Source organism: Neolamprologus brichardi, chromosome 1 (assembly GCF_056152115.1).
Source record: "Neolamprologus brichardi isolate AB-2024 chromosome 1, ASM5615211v1, whole genome shotgun sequence".
In the NCBI taxonomy this organism is placed as follows: Eukaryota; Metazoa; Chordata; class Actinopteri; order Cichliformes; family Cichlidae; genus Neolamprologus; species Neolamprologus brichardi.
Window position 1 is genome coordinate 45,494,611 of NC_142104.1, and position 17,887 is coordinate 45,512,497.

General features: G+C 42.2%; 1 pseudogene; it reads left to right on the forward strand.

Moving 5' to 3' along the window:
• The first annotated feature begins 309 nt into the window (after window positions 1-309).
• Window positions 310-16,657, forward strand: LOC148106537 (uncharacterized; annotated as a pseudogene).
• The last annotated feature ends 1,230 nt before the right edge of the window (window positions 16,658-17,887 follow it).

Sequence of the window (17,887 nt, forward strand, 5' to 3'; positions counted from 1 at the left end):
TGTTGGGTAAGTTACTTTAAATTAGTAACTTAGTTACGTTACTAGTTACTTCTATCAAAAGTAACTCAGTTACTTCAAGTTACTCGTTACTGTCAAAGTAACTAGTTACTAGGGAAAGTAACTTTGGTTTTACTCAGAATTCTCTTGTTAATGTCTTGCTTCCGTAACTGGATACCCAGCAAGATTGCCAGTCTACTAGCTTGCTTACTTGCCACAAGTGCACTGTGCCACCTACCAATAGAAGGGAACAAATAATGTGCATATTTCCACGAAAGAAATCCCACGCCTGGACCGTCGTTGTCCGCGGCCATGATTCTAGCCTACGTGCGGTGTGGCAGACGTGTGGGGTTGAAGATAGGATCCAAAATGCGGCAGCTCTGGTGCAGGTGAGTATTTATTTAACAAAAGAAAATACAAACAGCAATGGCGCGGGAACATGAAATTGGAACCTAAACTGGGCAAAGCTAACAAAACAAACCAGAAACGTAGACGTAGACACAGACTAAGAAACGCGGACTTGATACAGGAACACACGGGCAGAACAGAGTAAACACTAAACAGAGGAAGAACAGAACCAACAATCACACTAATAGAAAACACAAAACGCTGGGTCAAAAGGACCCAGGACCATGACATTTCTTTGTGCCCCCCTTTCCCTGTTAATGCCCTACCTGGCCCCCCTGGCAAAATTTTGCTAGACCCGCCCCTGCACAGTTACCAGCTGTCAGCTACGTAAAAAAAGGATCCTGGTGTTATTTGTCTCTCTGAAACAGTTCATAACTTCCCTTCAATTCATTCATGTCACCTAAAAGGTAAACCTGTTTCTCCATCATCTGCTCAGCTCTGATGATTCAGTAAGGACATCTCCTGGTTTCATCTTCATGTTTCCCTCTCACCAGATAACCGAACCGATATCATAACCAGCAGCTTTTACAGCTGTGGCTCCAGCAAACATCAGCTGATACTAGAAATTAATATTAAATAAATTCTAACAACAGCTTATCAAGCTTAAACGTGCTGCTGTTGTTTAACGCGACATCCGCTGGTTTCTTCTTTCTGGCGCGAAGTGGGCGATAAACAAACAAGAGAGTAAAGCCGATCAGCTGATCATTGATCAGTTTCATGATTGAAGTAGAAACGGGAGAGGCAGGGGGAGAGAATGAGAGAAGAAGAGGCAGCTGAAAGCATAAAGACAGAATAACTCCAGCTTTGTGTCTTTTTCATTGTAGCTGAAGTCTGGGACAAACTGTGTTCCTTTTCACCTCAATAAAAAACGCGCAATATTTTCTCTGAATACGGAACGATTCCGTTTTTTACGGGACAGTTGGCAACTCTAATAATTCATACATCATAAAAAAACATCATAGCACCCACCCAGCTGTATAGAAACCCCGTCATGCTAGCTAGTACGCAGTACGAAAAAGTCAGCATAACGAAAATAAACTCCACCTAAACTTGGTTTATATCTGACCCAGATAGACTGCAGGTCATAACTTGTTACCTGAAGTTCAGTTCACCTGACGCTCGGACTGGCGGCCGCTTCGGGTCTCTCCTCTTGCCTCCCCTTTCCCTCATCCACCTGCTGGCCTCCACCACATGCTAATGTTACTGAATCTGTGGAAGCTCCGTGATAGCCATCACACGAAGTAACGAATAACGAGCCTATCTAAATCCCAGTAACGATTAACGCGTTCCTGATTTTGGCATAATAACTAGTTACCATGCTTGTTACCACAATAATAATGTTACTGTAACGCGCTAGTCCCAACACTGCTCATCAGTGACCAAGACTGTGTGAAAATTAGTCTTCATGTAGTTCTGGGCCCACTGCAGCCGTTTCTGCTTGTGAGCGTTGGTTAGGGGTGGCCAAATAGAAGGTTTATGCACAACAGCAAGTCTCTGGAGGATCCTACAGCTTCATGTTCGCAGGGCTCCAGAGGCACCAGCAGCTTCAAATATGTGTTTGCTGCTTTGTAATGGCCTTTTAGCAGCTGCTCTCTTAATCTGATGTATTTGTCTGGCAGAAACCTTCATCATTGTGCCTTTATCTGCATGAACCCATGTGTGCTCTGACTCAGCCACAAATCTCTTAACAGTATGGTCATAACATTTTCGTGAAATATCTAAGGTTTTCATTACATGTCCAAGGCATTCAACTATTTCACACTTTTCAGCAGTAGAGAGATGATTTTTCCTTCCTATATTGCTTAATAATGTGGAACATCCTTCTTCAGTAGTTTTTCCTTTAATTGGGCTCACCTGACAAACAAATGATCAAAGGTGTCTGAGATTGATTTTAGTCATCCAAAGAGCCCTGAGACACAATTCCATCCATGGGTTTAATTGGAAAAACAACTTATTTAATCTTTATGACACTTAAACAGAACTTGCTTAATAATTTGGAACGTGGTGTATTAATCAACGAAAAACCAAGACAGACTTTTAATTCATTTGAAAGTCTGATGCTTAGCCTTGTCCACGGCAGCTGTAAAACTCAGAAACCAGTCTTACTTGTTATGATCTATCGTCCACCTGGGCCTTACACAGAGTTTCTGTCTGATTTCTCAGATTTTTTTTATCTGATTTAGTTCTCAGCTCAGATAAAATAATTATTGTGGGTGATTTTAACATTAATGTAGATGCTAAAAATGACAGCCTCAACATGGCATTTAATCTGTTATTAGACTCAACTGGCTTCTTTCAACATGTAAAAGAACCCACCCACCACTTTAATCACACTCTAGATCTTGTTTTAACATAAGGGATAGAAACTGAACATTTAACAGTGTTTCCTGAAAACCCTCTGCTGTCTGATCATTTCCTGATAACATTTACATTTACAATAATTGATTACACAGCAGTGGGGAGTAGACATTATCAAAGTAGATGTCTTTCTGAAAGCACTGTAACTAAGTTTAAGAATATAATCCACCCACTGTTATCATCTTCAATGCCCTGTACCAACACAGAGCAGAGCAGCTATCTGAACACTACTCCAACAGAGGTTGATTATCTTGTTAATAATTTCACCTCCTCACTACGTACGACTCTGTATACTGTTGCTATGGTGAAAACTAAGGCCTCAAATCAGAAGTACCTGACTCCGTGGTATAATTCTCAAACATGTAGCCTAAAGCAGATTTCTCGTAAGCTGGAGAGGAAATGGCGTGTCACAAACTTAGAAGATGATCAGTTAGCCTGCAGAAATAGTTTGTTGCTTTATAAGAAAGCCCTCTGCAAAGCCAGAACATCTTACTATTCATCACTGATTGAAGAAAATAAGAAAGACCCCAGGTTTCTCTTCAGCACTGTAGCAAGGCTGACAAACAGTCAGAGCTCTGTTGAGCCAACCATCCCTTTAACGTTAACTAGTAATGACCAGTGTTGGGCAAGTTACTTTGAGCACACATCGCCCTGCTGTACACCCTGTTCACCCACGACTGTACAGCAACACACAGCTCAAACACCATCATCAAATTTGCAGACGACACCACCATCATCGGCTGCATTTCTGATGGAGATGAGACAGCATACAGGGCAGAGGTGAGAGCCCTGACATCATGGAGCCGCGACAACAACCTGCTGCTTAACGTCAGCAAAACCCAGGAGCTCATCGTGGATTACAGGAGACTGCAGAGAGGAGGCCACACCTCCATCCACATCGAAGGAGCAGAGGTGGAGAGAGTCAGCTGGTCACACCATGTTGGTGTGATCACAAAAGCAGCAAGACAGCAGCTCTTCTTCCTGTGGCTCCTGAGAAGTTTCGGCATGAACCCCAGAAACAAACTTTTATCGATGCACCATTGAAAGTATTCTGACTAGCTGCATCACCACTTGGTACGGCAGTCTTAATGCTCTGGACCGCAAAGCTCTGCAGAGGGTGGTGAGATAAGCACGGCACCAGGACTGAACTGCCAGCCATGCCAGGTCTTAATTCAGATCAAACTGAGGTTATTGTACTCGGCCCTGAAAATCTTAGAAATATGGTATCTAACCAGATTCTTACTCTGGATGGCATTACCTTGGCCTCTAGTAATGCTGTGAGGAACCTTGGAGTCATTTTTGACCAGGACATGTCCTTCAACGCACATATTAAACAAATATGTAAGACTGCTTTCTTCCATTTGCGCAAGATCTCTAAGGTTAGAAATATCCTGTCTCAGAGTGACGCTGAAACACTAGTTCATGCATTTATTACTTCAAGGCTGGACTACTGCAATTCATTATTATCAGGATGTCCAAAAAACTCACTGAAAAGCCTTCAGCTGATCCAAAATGCTGCAGCAAGAGTCCTGACAGGGACTAGAAAGACAGAGCAGATTTCTCCCGTTTTGGCTTCCCTTCATTGGCTTCCTGTTAAATCCAGAATTGAATTCAAAATCCTGCTCCTCACAAACAAGGTCTTAAATAATCAGGCCCCATCTTATCTTAATGACCTTGTAGTAAGATATCACCCTATTAGAGCACGTCGCTTTCGCACTGCAGGCCTACAGGGCTCAAGAGTTGGGAGTTCGCCTTGTAATCGGAAGGTTGCTGGTTCAAGCCCCGGCTTGGACAGTCTCGGTCGTTGTGTCCTTGGGCAAGACACTTCACCCGTTGCCTACTGGTGGTGGTCAGAGGGCCCGGTGGCGCCAGTGTCCGGCAGCCTCACCTCTGTCAGTGCGCCCCAGGGTGGCTGTGGCTACAATGTAGCTTGCCATCACCAGTGTGTGAATGGGTGGATGACTGGATATGTAAAGCGCTTTGGGGTCCTTAGGGACTAGTAAAGCGCTATATAAATACAGGATATTTACCATTTACTTGTTGTTCCTAGAGTATTTAAAAGTAGAACGGGAGGCAGAGTCTTCAGTTTTCAGGCCCCTCTTCTGTGGAACCAGCTTCCAGTTTGGATTCAGGAGACAGACACTATCTCTACTTTTAAGATTAGGCTTCAAACTTTCCTTTTTGCTAAAGCATATAGTTAGGGCTGGACCAGGTGACCCTGAATCCTCCCTTAGTTATGCTGCAATAGACGTAGGCTGCCGGGGATTCCCATGATGCATTTAGTTTTTCCTTTCCAGTCACCTTTCTCACTCACTATGTGTTAATAGACCTCTCTGCATTGAGTCATACCTGTTATTACCTCTGTCTCTCTTTCACAGCATGTCTTTATCCTTTCTTCCTCTCTCACCCCAACCAATCACAGCAGATGGCCCTGCCCCTCCCTTAGCCTGGTTCTGCCGGAGGTTTCTTCCTGTTAAAAGGGAGTTTTTCCTTGCCACTGACGCCAAAGTGCTTGCTCATAGGGGGTCATATGATTGTTGGGTTTTTCTCTGTATCTATGAAGCGCCTTGAGGTGACTTTTGTTGTGATTTGGTGCTATATAAATAAATTGAATTGAATTGATCAGTGGGCTTTGTTCAGTAGTTGTTGATCAATGGTCATGACAATTTTTATATTAATGATCAAGGAACTGACCTCACAGTCCATTATTCATTCAGTGGGTTGGTTTCAGTTATTGTGCAAATGTACTGTTTATAAGATTGGGGAAACCTGTAGTCAGCTGAGACTGAAGAAGTCACTTTGGATGAGTGAAAAAACGCTTCTACTACTGAAAATGTTATGTCTAGATGAACAGAATCAACCTTTTGGGATCTATTTACCTGGATGATTGAGCATTCATCAAGACATATTTCATTCAATGGAGTGGTGTGCTGACAGATCCAGGATCAGTCATGAGCAGTTTGATCCACATACGGATTCAAGTTAAATTGTGAGAATATTGGACTGTTCCTTTATCAGTGTGTAACAGTGTGTGTATGAGAGCCATGTAATGTCCATGTGTGCATGCTGACTGTGCTGCTCTGACCCCCCTCCTCCTCTCAGGTTGGAGTCTGCTGGAGTCCAATGGTTGAGACCAGGTCTGAGGAAGTGTAAGTGTGTTTTTAATGTGATTCATGAAAACAAAGCAGCACACATTCAACCATCTTCATCATTCTGATGTCAGGAGTCATCATCAAAGTGTCAATCAATGAACAGATGATGGATCAATAACTGCAGCTGGATTGTGTTTGTTCTCTCCATCAGATTCCTGTCAACTCACAATCGACACAAACACAGTGAACACAAACCTCCAACTGTCTGACAACAACACAAAGGTGACACATGTGGAGGAGGTTCAGTCATATCCTGATCATCCATACAGATTTGGTTTTCATCCTCAGCTGCTGTGTAGAAATGGTCTGACTGGTCGCTGTTACTGGGAGGTCGAGTGGAGAGGAGACATTTGTATATCAGTGAGTTACAGAAGAATCAGAAGGAAAGGAGACAGTAACGATTTTGTTTTTGGACTCAATGATCAGTCCTGGAATCTTGAGTTCTCTGATGATGGTCCTTGCTATGTCTGGCATAATAAAAGACAAATATCCATCTCCTCCTCCTCCTCTGTCACTTACAGAGTAGCAGTGTATGTGGACTTTCCTGCTGGCACTCTGTCCTTCTACAGAGTCTCCTCTGACACTCTGATCCACCTCCACATCTTCAACACCAGATTCACTCAAACTCTTTATCCTGGGTTTACAGTCTACCGAGGTTCCTCAGTGTCCCTGTGCTGAGTGGTGTGTAAAGAGTGTCCTCCTGTTAGATAAACACTCTGACTCTTGAACAGATAGTTCAGTCTGTACATGTCTGTCTCTCTTTTTTTTTTTTTTTGTCTCTTGGCTCTCAGTGAAGGTGGTCGCACTTTTCTCCTCTCCTGCCCTTATCTTCCCTGCTTAGCTTCGTATGTCCTTGTCTTGTCTTGTGTTTTTACTTACTTTTCCCTGGAACACTCTCTCACAGTCTGTTCTCTAAAACCTAAAAGAGGAATTATGGATTTGATCAACTGGTCTCTGAATGCAATTGACACCCCTTGTCAACGAGAAGTCTGGGCTTGGGTGAGCCTGACTGCTGAAGATATCTACCTATTCGGAATCATGATAACAGGGTTCTTGCTGATCGGAGCTGGCTTGGCCCTGGCTTATCGAAGAATTAAGAAAGCGGAACCGGCTGTTCAAACCCCCACAAGGCTGCCCGCTGGGATTGAAATGATGGGACGAGGCGTGAGTTTCTTAAAATGGGCTCATTGAGTGCAGCACGGAGAAGATCTTGGAGAGGCTACAGCTGCTGTAAATACTCAGAACAAGACCTCTGAGTGAAAAACTGGATTACATCTGGAGGGGCTAGCTCGAATAACACCTTTGAGCGCAAATTCGACCACATCTTGGGGAAGTGCACTGCAGACGTGAGTTCTCAGAATCGGCTCTTTGAGCAAAAAGAATGACAACGTCACGGAACGTAAGTTTGGATAACATCATAGAAAGCTCACGGCTCTCCAACAGGAGATTGAGAGACCAGTGTTGGACTGTTAGAACAGCTTTGAAATTCATATGAGTTGTTCGCACTAAAGTAAAAACCACCATCACTTCATGCGGATACCCCTTTGGCGCCAGCTGCGGCCTCAAGGCTGGAGCTGAACAAAACACCCTGATAATGACTGTGTTTAGACTGTTCTTCCCATTCCATGCAAGGCCACCTGGGTTGGCTGGAAGACTGTTTACTCAGCCTGGCGGGGCGAAGGACACTGTCTCAGCTGAACTCTGGACACACACACACACACACACATACACTGATATGCACACACTGATCCCCCCTCCCTTTCCAAACGCCTTCGATGCTTGTGCCCTACCGGGGAAGATGGCAGTCGACTGGACCAGCGCAGACATGCTGCAGGACCGGATGCGCTGTCCACACCGGCTCTGTGTAGACAGTGCCGGTGTACCCTTTACCCGCCCCTGTTGCTTGTCTTGTGTTTCTATGGTGTATTGATAGTCATGTGCTTTTTGTGCTGAGGTGTTTTTTTTCTGTTAACAAACTGTTCTCCCACTAGGAGCTCAGTCTGAGTGGAGTTTTTTTTCTCCTCCTCTTACCTCGTGTTATGTATTTTCGTTGTTTTTTTCCTATCAACCGACCTCTCTGACATGTCTCCCTAATGTGATGTTTCTGTAAAGTTGGTCAGAAGGTTCCTTTGTAAGTGTGCATGCGCCATTAGCGTGCTGCCTGCTGTAACCCTAGTTTCCTTCGGGATTAATAAAGTATTCTGATTCTGATTCTGATTTCACTCACAAACACGTTTTCAGATTCATGGATTCAATCAGTTGATATTTGAAACTCTTCTAAATGATTCCTTGTAAACTTCTTCCTCTTTAGTCACAAACAAACAGGAAGTGATGTCACATGTGTTCCTGTCCACACAGCAGAATGAGTCTATTGCTGACAATCAGTGATGTACAAACAGAGTGAGCAGTTCTGAGGCCCAAAATAAACTGAGTAGTTCACTGAATGAACAATGGACTGTGAGCTCAGTTCCTTCATCATTAGTATGGATTATATATGTATATGTATTATATTAGTATCATATATATCAGGTGCCACTGCTGCTGGTTTCAGTCATTGTGCAAATGTGCTGTTTGTAAGGTTGTAAAGCTGCAGTCAGCTGAGACTGAAGAAGTCATCTGGATCAGTGAGCAAACGTTTCTGAAAACGTCCAGATGAACAGAATCAACCTTTTGGGATCAGCCAGCAATGCAGCATCATTGTTGTTCAGGTTCAGAGGTTTGCAGGAATGAACTGATGACCATAAACAGCTGCAAAGTCCAATAAAATACCAGCTGGAGTTCAGCTGCATTTGAAAAAGTCAAAGAAAAGTAACGATGGCAAAGGGCGATGTTTTCTTCCAAAGAACTAAAAAAACATGGTCGATGCCTCATTAGAAGAATAATCTGGACATTTGTAAGGAACTCTAACCAAGAAAGAAAACTAGAAAGCAAGTGTTTGGACTGTGGGAGGAAGCCGGAGTACGCACACAAACACGGGAGAATATGAAACTCAGCACTGAAACAAAGATGGTGGATTTGACCTCAGGACCAGGTGTGTAATTTCCAGGGGGGTTGCAGTCCAGTTTATAAGATGATGAATTATCTTCCATAAGTAGCTTGTTGATTTTCTTTAATCATTTCATTTATTGCCAGCAAAATAGTTTCATGTTTAATCATCTAGTAATGTAACCCCCCCTCCTTCACCGCATACTTGGTATTACCCAACCAGCTTTCTCTACCAAACCTTCACTATTTGCTGTATGTTTGTTAGCGCAGTCGCTGGTGCTAACTAAATGCTTGCTAACTGAACTGTGGAGACATCGGACATGAAAAGAGGTGGACAGGCGACACTATTTAATTGTTGGTCCAGACCAACCGCTTGTAAAAAAAGAAAAAAAATCTGACCCAAAGGAGGTAAATACTTGTGTTGTTAAGTTAGCTGATGATCTGTTGACTGGAGTTGGTTAATTAGTTGTTTGATTGCCAGCCGAGCCTCCTGTGAGGAAAAGCCAGAGGCTGCCAGTGTGTCAGTGGATCTCCAACTTCCTAACTGGCAGACCACAGGCAGTAAGGATAGGCGGACATGTCTCAGCCTCCACCACTCTCAGCACTGGAGCCCCCCAGGGGTGTGTTCTGAGTCCCCTGCTGTACTCTTTGTACACATATGACTGTGTGGCCACTACCAGCTCCACCACCATCATCAAGTTTGCTGACGACACCGTCGTGGTGGGCCTGATCTCTGACAACAACGAAGCGGCCTACCTGAAGGAGATTAGGAATCTGGAGAACTGGTGCCAGAGGAACAGCCTCCTTCTAAACGTCAGTAAGACAAAGGAGTTGACAGTGGACTTCAGCACTAAGCAGAAGAGGAACTACCAGACCCCCGTCATCAACAAGTGCCCAGTGGAGAGAGTGGACAGCTTCAAATACCTCGGAGTTCACATTACACAGGACCTGTCATGGTCCTGTCACATCAACACCGTGGTGACAGCGTCTCTACCACCTCAGATGCTTGAGAGACTTCCGACTGCCCTCCAAGGTGCTCAGGAACTTTTACTCGTGCACCATAGAGACCATCCTGACGGGAAACATCTCAACCTGGTTCGGGAACAGCACCATGCAGGACAGACGAGCTCTACAGAGGGTTGTGCGTTCAGCTGAGCGCACCATCCGCTCCGAGCTCCCTGACCTGCACTCAATCTACAGCAGGCGGTGCTGGACCAAGGCCAGGAAGATCGTGAAGCACCTCAGCCATCCTAACAACGGACTGTTCTCTCTGTTGAGGTCAGGAAAGCAATTCCGCTCCCTGAAGACCAAAACAGAGAGAGTGAGGAGGAGCTTCTTCCCGCAGGCGATACGGTCTCTCAATCACACCCCCACACAGTACTGACCCACACATATGGTTCTTACACACACACTGGACATTCTGGACATTGTTTTCTCTTCATTACTTAAATCACTTTAAGCATATTTGCACTGCACAAGACACTTTCAAATGTGGATTGCACAACACTGGACATTATATTCTTCATTTCCATTTAATACTTGTACAGCTGCTGTTATTGTGTATATATATTTATATTTCTTCATACATTCTTATATATTTCTATACTGTGTATTGTGTATTTTGTTGTACAGTTATTTAATTTTTAACTTTAATTTTTATATTTTGTTTTATTTTATTTTATTCCTTCCTAGTTAAATGTACCCTTTTTAATTTTCATATTTATTTCCTATCTTATTCATAGCCTTTTCTTTTTTCTTTAGGTCACGAGCAGTTATGTAAGCATTTCCCTGCATATCGTACTGTGTATGACTGTGTATGTGACAAGTAAAATTTGAATTTGCTTTGAATTTGTAGCCGACTGTCTGGGATCAATGTCAGTTTCACTGAATTGTAACTTAAGTAGCTGTTTGCTACAATACGTGTTAGCATCGTTTAGCTATCTGCCATCCCTCCTGCTTAACTCTGTCATTGACAGCTAGCTGCTGATGGTTAGTTCAGAGCATAGACAGTAAGGCCCAGAGACGACTAATTTCCAGCACACACGCCTGCACACACAGACCTACGGTGAATGACGCTGCATGTTTGTAGGCTTGTTAGTTACACAAAGATGGAGTCTATGACTGAAACGCTGAGTTGAGGATTAACAGAAACATCTGGTTAGCTGTTCTTTAGCTTATCTGCAAAAAATCTGAAATACTGAATGTAAAATAATTGCAATGTAAGAAAAGGCAGATATTTGATCTGTTTGTTGATGTCTGCCACCATAAATCACTGCAAACTTTGATGTTAACTAGGATGTCCTACATTTAGCTTGTTGATTAGCTACAATCACAGCATTATAGTGGCCACTGAGAAAACTCCTTTCTTGACACAATACAATCATGAAATAATAAATGTTTTCCTCAGAGGTAGAAACATTTCAAGGTGTTAGAACAAGGAAATTGATGATTATACGCAGGAAAGGCAAAAGGTGTTTCAAATGCTCTCCAGCTTCTTGGTAAGGGAACATGCATTCTCCAAAACCATGTGAATCAGCTATGATTACAGGGCTTGGTGCATATTTTTCTTCATTTTTGTATCTTTGACAGGTTAAACACAATAAACAACAACAGCAGACATGTGGTGTGTGTGCGGGTGTCTGCCTCTTATAACCACAGATATTCTCCTGTGTTTTGAAATCTCAGGTGACCTTGTGACGTGATCACGCGTCCAAACACTAACAGGTCACCTCAACAAGAACAGATTCAATCCTAATGATTTAGTTACAATAGAAACATGAAATGATTTTTGTATTATATGATTTATTTATTAAATTTTATGTGGAGTGAATAAATAAAAGTATATTTACGGTGGCCCCTAGAGACAAAGCACGTACAAACTCCAAAGCACGTACAAACTCCAAAACACGTACAAACTCCAAAACATGTAAAAACACCCCACACCAGTGTTGTGGATGACTGTAGTCATAGAAGAGTAGAGCTGTAGCAGGTGGTGTGAGAAGGAGGAGGAGGTGGTGTATTCTAGTTAACGCAGTACTGACACACTCCACCAGAGGGCGCTGTTAAGTCCTTATTGTAATACAGTTACTGTGTGCAGTTATACTTCATATATAATCTGCACTTATTTCAATCATACATGCTGTCATTAAATGATTGGTTTCTATTTATTCTACTTCCTGTTGACTAGTTTGATGACAGTGAAACAATCACAGCTGACTGTGTGATGATGTAAACTGTCACTGTTACATTCAGTGTGTGACATAATGTTAGTGCAGGGCTGATAACAGCCTGGTTCTGTTAGAAACACATAAACGTGTCCATAGATCAGTGTGTGTTTAACATGAGAGCTTCAGCCCTGCTGATGTGTTAAATAAAGACATGTAGGAAAACTGATGAGACTCTGAAATAACTCTTTATATTTATAATGTAACTCTGCATCAAAAGAACAACAAAGAATCCCAGACAGGTTTATGTGAACAAAGACAATTCGGATGTTTCTGTGTTTCTAACAGTTTGACATTATTAGTAAACAGACTGCAGTGAACAGGATTTATAAAAAGCTTATATATAAAGATATGACAGCTGTTTGACAAGTTTATCACTCTGTGTTTGGACCTGATCAGTCCAGCTGTTTACTTGAAATATGTTCATTTACCTGTTCTGTTATATTTATGTTCTTGTCTCTGTTGAAAAACACATTTTAAATGTCCCTCAGATTTTTCTCCCAGATGAATAAATATAAAAATGACACAAACTGACTGCAGCTACCTTTTGTCCTTTCTGTCAAAAACCTTCATCTGACTCATGAGAGACACGTTTCACCTGTTTGTGACAGATCAGAGGCCAACAAGTCATTTATAACACTTTCAATCATTGTTTAGCACAAACACATGTTGACACAGCAGCGGGGCCGCAGTGAGAGTCAGAGCGAGGAGATAAAAACTCCTTTTTGACCACAGCCTCAGTTTGTTCCTGCAGTTCAAACACTTCCTGTTGTTGACTGGGTGGAGTCAGGAAGCCAGCGAGGCCCTGCAGGACTGAGACTGCAGACTGGGACGTGCTCTGTGATGGAGATCAACAGCATCACTGACTGTTTCTGTGAGGACACCATCACCCCAGCAGGGCTGTTTCCCAACAACAAGCCCTGGACCATCAGAGACCTGAAGCTGCTGCTGAATGAAAGAAGAGGATCTTCAGGTCTGGAACAAGGACGAGCTGAGAGTGTTAATAATGTTACTAATGTTCAGTTAGTAATATATCTATATCACTAAAGCACTTCTGGATGGATGCAAACTGCATTTCGTTGCCCTGTACCTGTGCATGTGCAATAACAGTTAAGTTGAATTCTATTCTATTCTATTCTATTACACTTTACTAGGTCACATCTGTGACACACGTCACTTAAATAAAGAAGGAAATATTGGCTCTGTTTTATCTGCTGGGCCCAAAAGTGACTCCCTGTATTTAAACTGCTATGAATAACTTGTTGGTCTATAATATGTGAAACATGTCAAATGTATCCATCATCAAAGATATCAGGTCATCTAGAGCCACAAAAACATTCCTATCATGAGGTAGAAGCTGGAATCAGGTTGTTGCAGACATTTCAATCAATCAATCAATCAATCAATCTTTATTTATAAAGCACTTTTCATACAAAAAATGTAGTACAAAGTGCTTTACATGGTTAAAAGCAGCCCACCCCACTCCGCCCTCCAAATCACTCCCCACACTCTCATTAACATAAACGATCATGAATACACACATCTCCCCCCCCCCCACAAACACACACACACATGCACACTTAAAGAGTAAAATTGGGCTGGGTACGCATGAGCCAAGTGAGGAAACACTATCACAGGGAGCCGTCTGCACCGGGAGCCGGTCACAGACTGCAGCCTCCAGGCTGGGCACCAGCCACGGTCGATCACAGCCCCGGTGAAGAGAGCCCCCTCCGAGGAAACACTGGAGATATGACCCAATAGGATATATACAGGGTAAAAAGATAAAATAAATAAGAACGGGATACAATATAAATATAAATATAAATATAAATAGAGTAATAACATAAAAAATGAATAAGAATAAAATCAATAAATATTAGGTAAAACCTAAATGAATAAATAGAATAACAGGTTAGAATAAATAAGCATAAAATAAATAAACGTTAAGTAAAAGCTAAATTAAAAAGGTGGGTCTTGAGCCTGTTCTTAAAAACATGTACGTTCTCTGCGGCCCTGAGCTCCTCCGGCAGGCTGTTCCACAGACGAGGACCATACCACTGAAAAGCTGCCTCTCCATGAGTATGTGTCCTGACTTTAGGGACGATCAAAAGGCCAGTACCAGAGGACCTCAGGGTCCGCTAGGGTTCATATGGTAAAAGCAGATGTGAGAGATAAAAAGGCCTGAGACCATTAAGACATTTAAAAACCAATAAAAGAACTTTAAAATCGATCCTGAAACACACAGGGAGCCAATGCAGTGATTCTAAAACCGGTGTAATGTGGGCCCGCCCTCTTGTCTTCATCAGCACACGAGCTGCAGAGTTTTGTAAAAGTTGTAAGAGTGATATATTCTTTTTGGGGAGACCAGAGAGCAGGGCATTACAGTAATCAATGCGACTGGTAATAAAAGCATGCATCAACATCTCCGTGTTGGCCCGAGAGAGAATAGGGCGGACTCTGGCTATATTTTTTAGGTGATAAAATCCAATATTGTTTACATGTTTAATATGTGGGTAAAACCAAGCTCAGAGTCAAAAATAACACCCAGGTTTTTCACTTGTAGCAAAGGACATAGTGAAAATGCATGTAATTTAGACAAGAGTTTCTCTCTCTGAGCCTCAGGACCGATGATTAAAACTTCAGTCTTGTCCTGGTTAAGCTGTAAAAAGTTTTCTGCCATCCAAGATCTTATATCTGAAATACAGTTAAAAAGGGCATCCATTGGTCTGGTGTCATCAGCAGACATGGAGATGTACAGCTGAGTGTCATCAGTGTAACTGTGGAAGTTCACTCCATGCCTCCTGATGACACCGCCGAGAGGGAGCATATACAAATTAAAAAGTACAGGGCCTAAAACCGACCCTTGAGGCACACCACGTCATTCTATGGATCTTAGAGGAGCATGTATCCATACTCAGCATAAAAGTTCTGTCTGAGAGACAGGAAGTGAACCAGTTGTGTACAGCACCAGAGAGGCCCACCATGTGTACAAGGGTATTAGAAAACGCCTTGTTTTTGATGATTTTGCGATTTGTCCGAAGGTTTGCATGCCTTCTAACCTGTGCAAACCTAAAATCATAAGGCCGTCTGACAACTAAATTAACCAAATGGTAGGTTAAATATATGTGTGTGTGTGTGTGTATGTGTGTCTATTGTTAGGTTCAATATTGAGGAGGGGTAGAGGAGGTAATCAACTTCCATAATAACAACACTGGTCCGGCCGGGTGGAGTCAAACGATGATTTTAATGACACCCGTGGGAAGACCGCCCGCTGTACACAGACAGCGCCGATCCCCGACTTACAGAGCATAAGCAGGTGTTTTATACCTTTCAGGGCTTAAATTTACTACGCCCCTTGACGTCACTCAGATACAGTTCATACATAGGTTTCAAAACCACAATGACTTAATACAGTTTAAAATAACATTGTCTCCGTCTCCACAGCAGATGCTTGCTGTCAGCCTTCTGACTTTCACTTCCCGTCTGGAAAACCAAACCCACACCCTGCAAGAAACTGTTCCTCTTTTTGCAGAGACAGCAAGAAACTATTCCTCTTTTACAGAGACAATTTTAGAGTTACAAGCAAACATAATTAACCTCGCACCTATACATGAGATAAAGTCTACTGTGTGTTTGTGTCAGCATGAACTGCACTCAGTTTCAACTTGTAACCTTTTCCACCAGACAGAAGGCCAGCACGTACACATTTAAGATTATAACAAGCATTCAAAAGCATTTAAGATTATAGATTCAACTCAACAGTTTAAAGTGGTTATAACTGCACCTGTAGTAAAGGCTAATTGGGTACCAATATGTTTAAACATCTAAATACAATATCAATACTGTAGATTATGTTATTAATGCAATGGTAATGATGATGATTATTAACAATAGCAGTAAAATATATTTCTAATTGCTCACACTATGCAACAAAATATAACATGTTTTTATTGTTCTCATTTTCAGAGCGAGACATGCAAGCGTGGGACCTCTCAGACTCGCCAGACACCCCACCTCCACCAGCGTTGCTAATCCACACTCCACCACCTCCTCCCCCCTCTCCACAGTTGCTGCAGGATCCTACAGGATCAGGTCTATGTGAGGAAACCGTTATCGACATCAAGCTCGCAACCCATCACCTGGTGATGTTGGCGCTAAACGCCTTTCTACAGGAAACATGCTACGGATGTCGAACAGCTCATCCCAGTCAGGTGCAACACAGCTGTTTGCTCGAACTGGCCGAGTATTACTTTGACACCTACTACGACGATGTGATGCTGAGGCTCAAGACATTCCGATTCATCCCCGCCATACGCCTGTTTGTACATGCATACACAAACGATGGGACTAAAACACAATTCAGCAGGATTGCAGAACACACCATGACTGAACTGAGATCATCACAACATATAGTATGCACAATTAAAAAACAATATTGCACAGCTGATAGAAGCAAGTCGTTATGCCCGTCGTGTTAAACCAGCCATGCTTTGCATGATTGGTAACTACTGGGTTGGGAGACACCTGGTTTAATGTATGCTGTTCAGTATTCATTGTCTGGGTGAATGGAATAAAAAGACATGTTAACACCAACATCTTAGTCATTTGCGGTTGACTTTGCTTACACAATAGAGAAAAGCAACAATACAGTGTGTTTCTCTGCTCCAAGACATCCGCGGGCCTTTCACGCGTTAAGAATGTCAGTTATACCCAGCGCATAAATGTCTGTATGTCAGTGCTGATTATTCAAACCCTGTTTAAAATGTTGTCTGAAAACAATTCCCCTAAATTTGCAAAGTTACTGATTTAAAAATATATTTTCAAATTTTTAGTTGCATGACAAACATATGAGAGACTCTTGAGCATATTTATATAGCTACATTCACAATGGTATAAACGTGCTAAATAAAAGAGGCCCAAGCACCAATGCACTCTAATGCAAGCCTCTGAAATGTATGTTGATAAGTACATGAAGTATACCTCTACCTCTATAGCTGAAAAAAGTTTGTATCCAAACTTTGAGGAGCTGCTGAATTGTTTTAATGCCACTTTTTACGAAGTGCAGATGATGAATTCCTTTTTATTGGAGAAACTGTCCCTAAGCTATTGTTGCTCATACTTACTGAGTTCCCTAGCTACTTCCTTACTATGTCTTTTTTTTTTTTTTGCCTGTCCCGTTTGGCTCTTTTGCCATCAGAATTATTGTCTAAAGGCGAAGAAAGATGCCCAACGGATTTACTTTACCAAATTGACCATCCCAGCCTTGCCGTAATGGTCCATTTGATTCACCTTTTATTGTTTCTTTTATTTTCACTTGCTGAATATGGGACAGACTTGACTGGGGGAAAGAAGGGAGAAAGAAAGAGCGAAAGAAAAACAGCTGAGAAGAGGGACAGGGCAGAAGGGCAAAAAACAAAAACCAACAGAATAAACAGAAAAAAAAATACATATATCGATCACCTGGATCACCTGTTGAGAAAGAAAAAAGAAAACAAGCAGAAGAAAACGAGAGTGTTGTGGCCATTTTTTGTTGGATGTTTATAAAATACAATTTGTATTAATTTTTGTTTTTTCTTTAAAGTTGTAAGAATATGTAGACCTAGTTTTGTTTATGTAAATTTGTAATTCATTTATTGGAAAAGGTTTTGGAAAGTAATTGGTGTAATGGCTTATGGACCCTCCCATTAATCACGGGATTAAGAGCACCCTGGAAGGGTGTGGTATATACTTTTTGTTTGCCAAATGTCTGGTGGGGACTCGGGA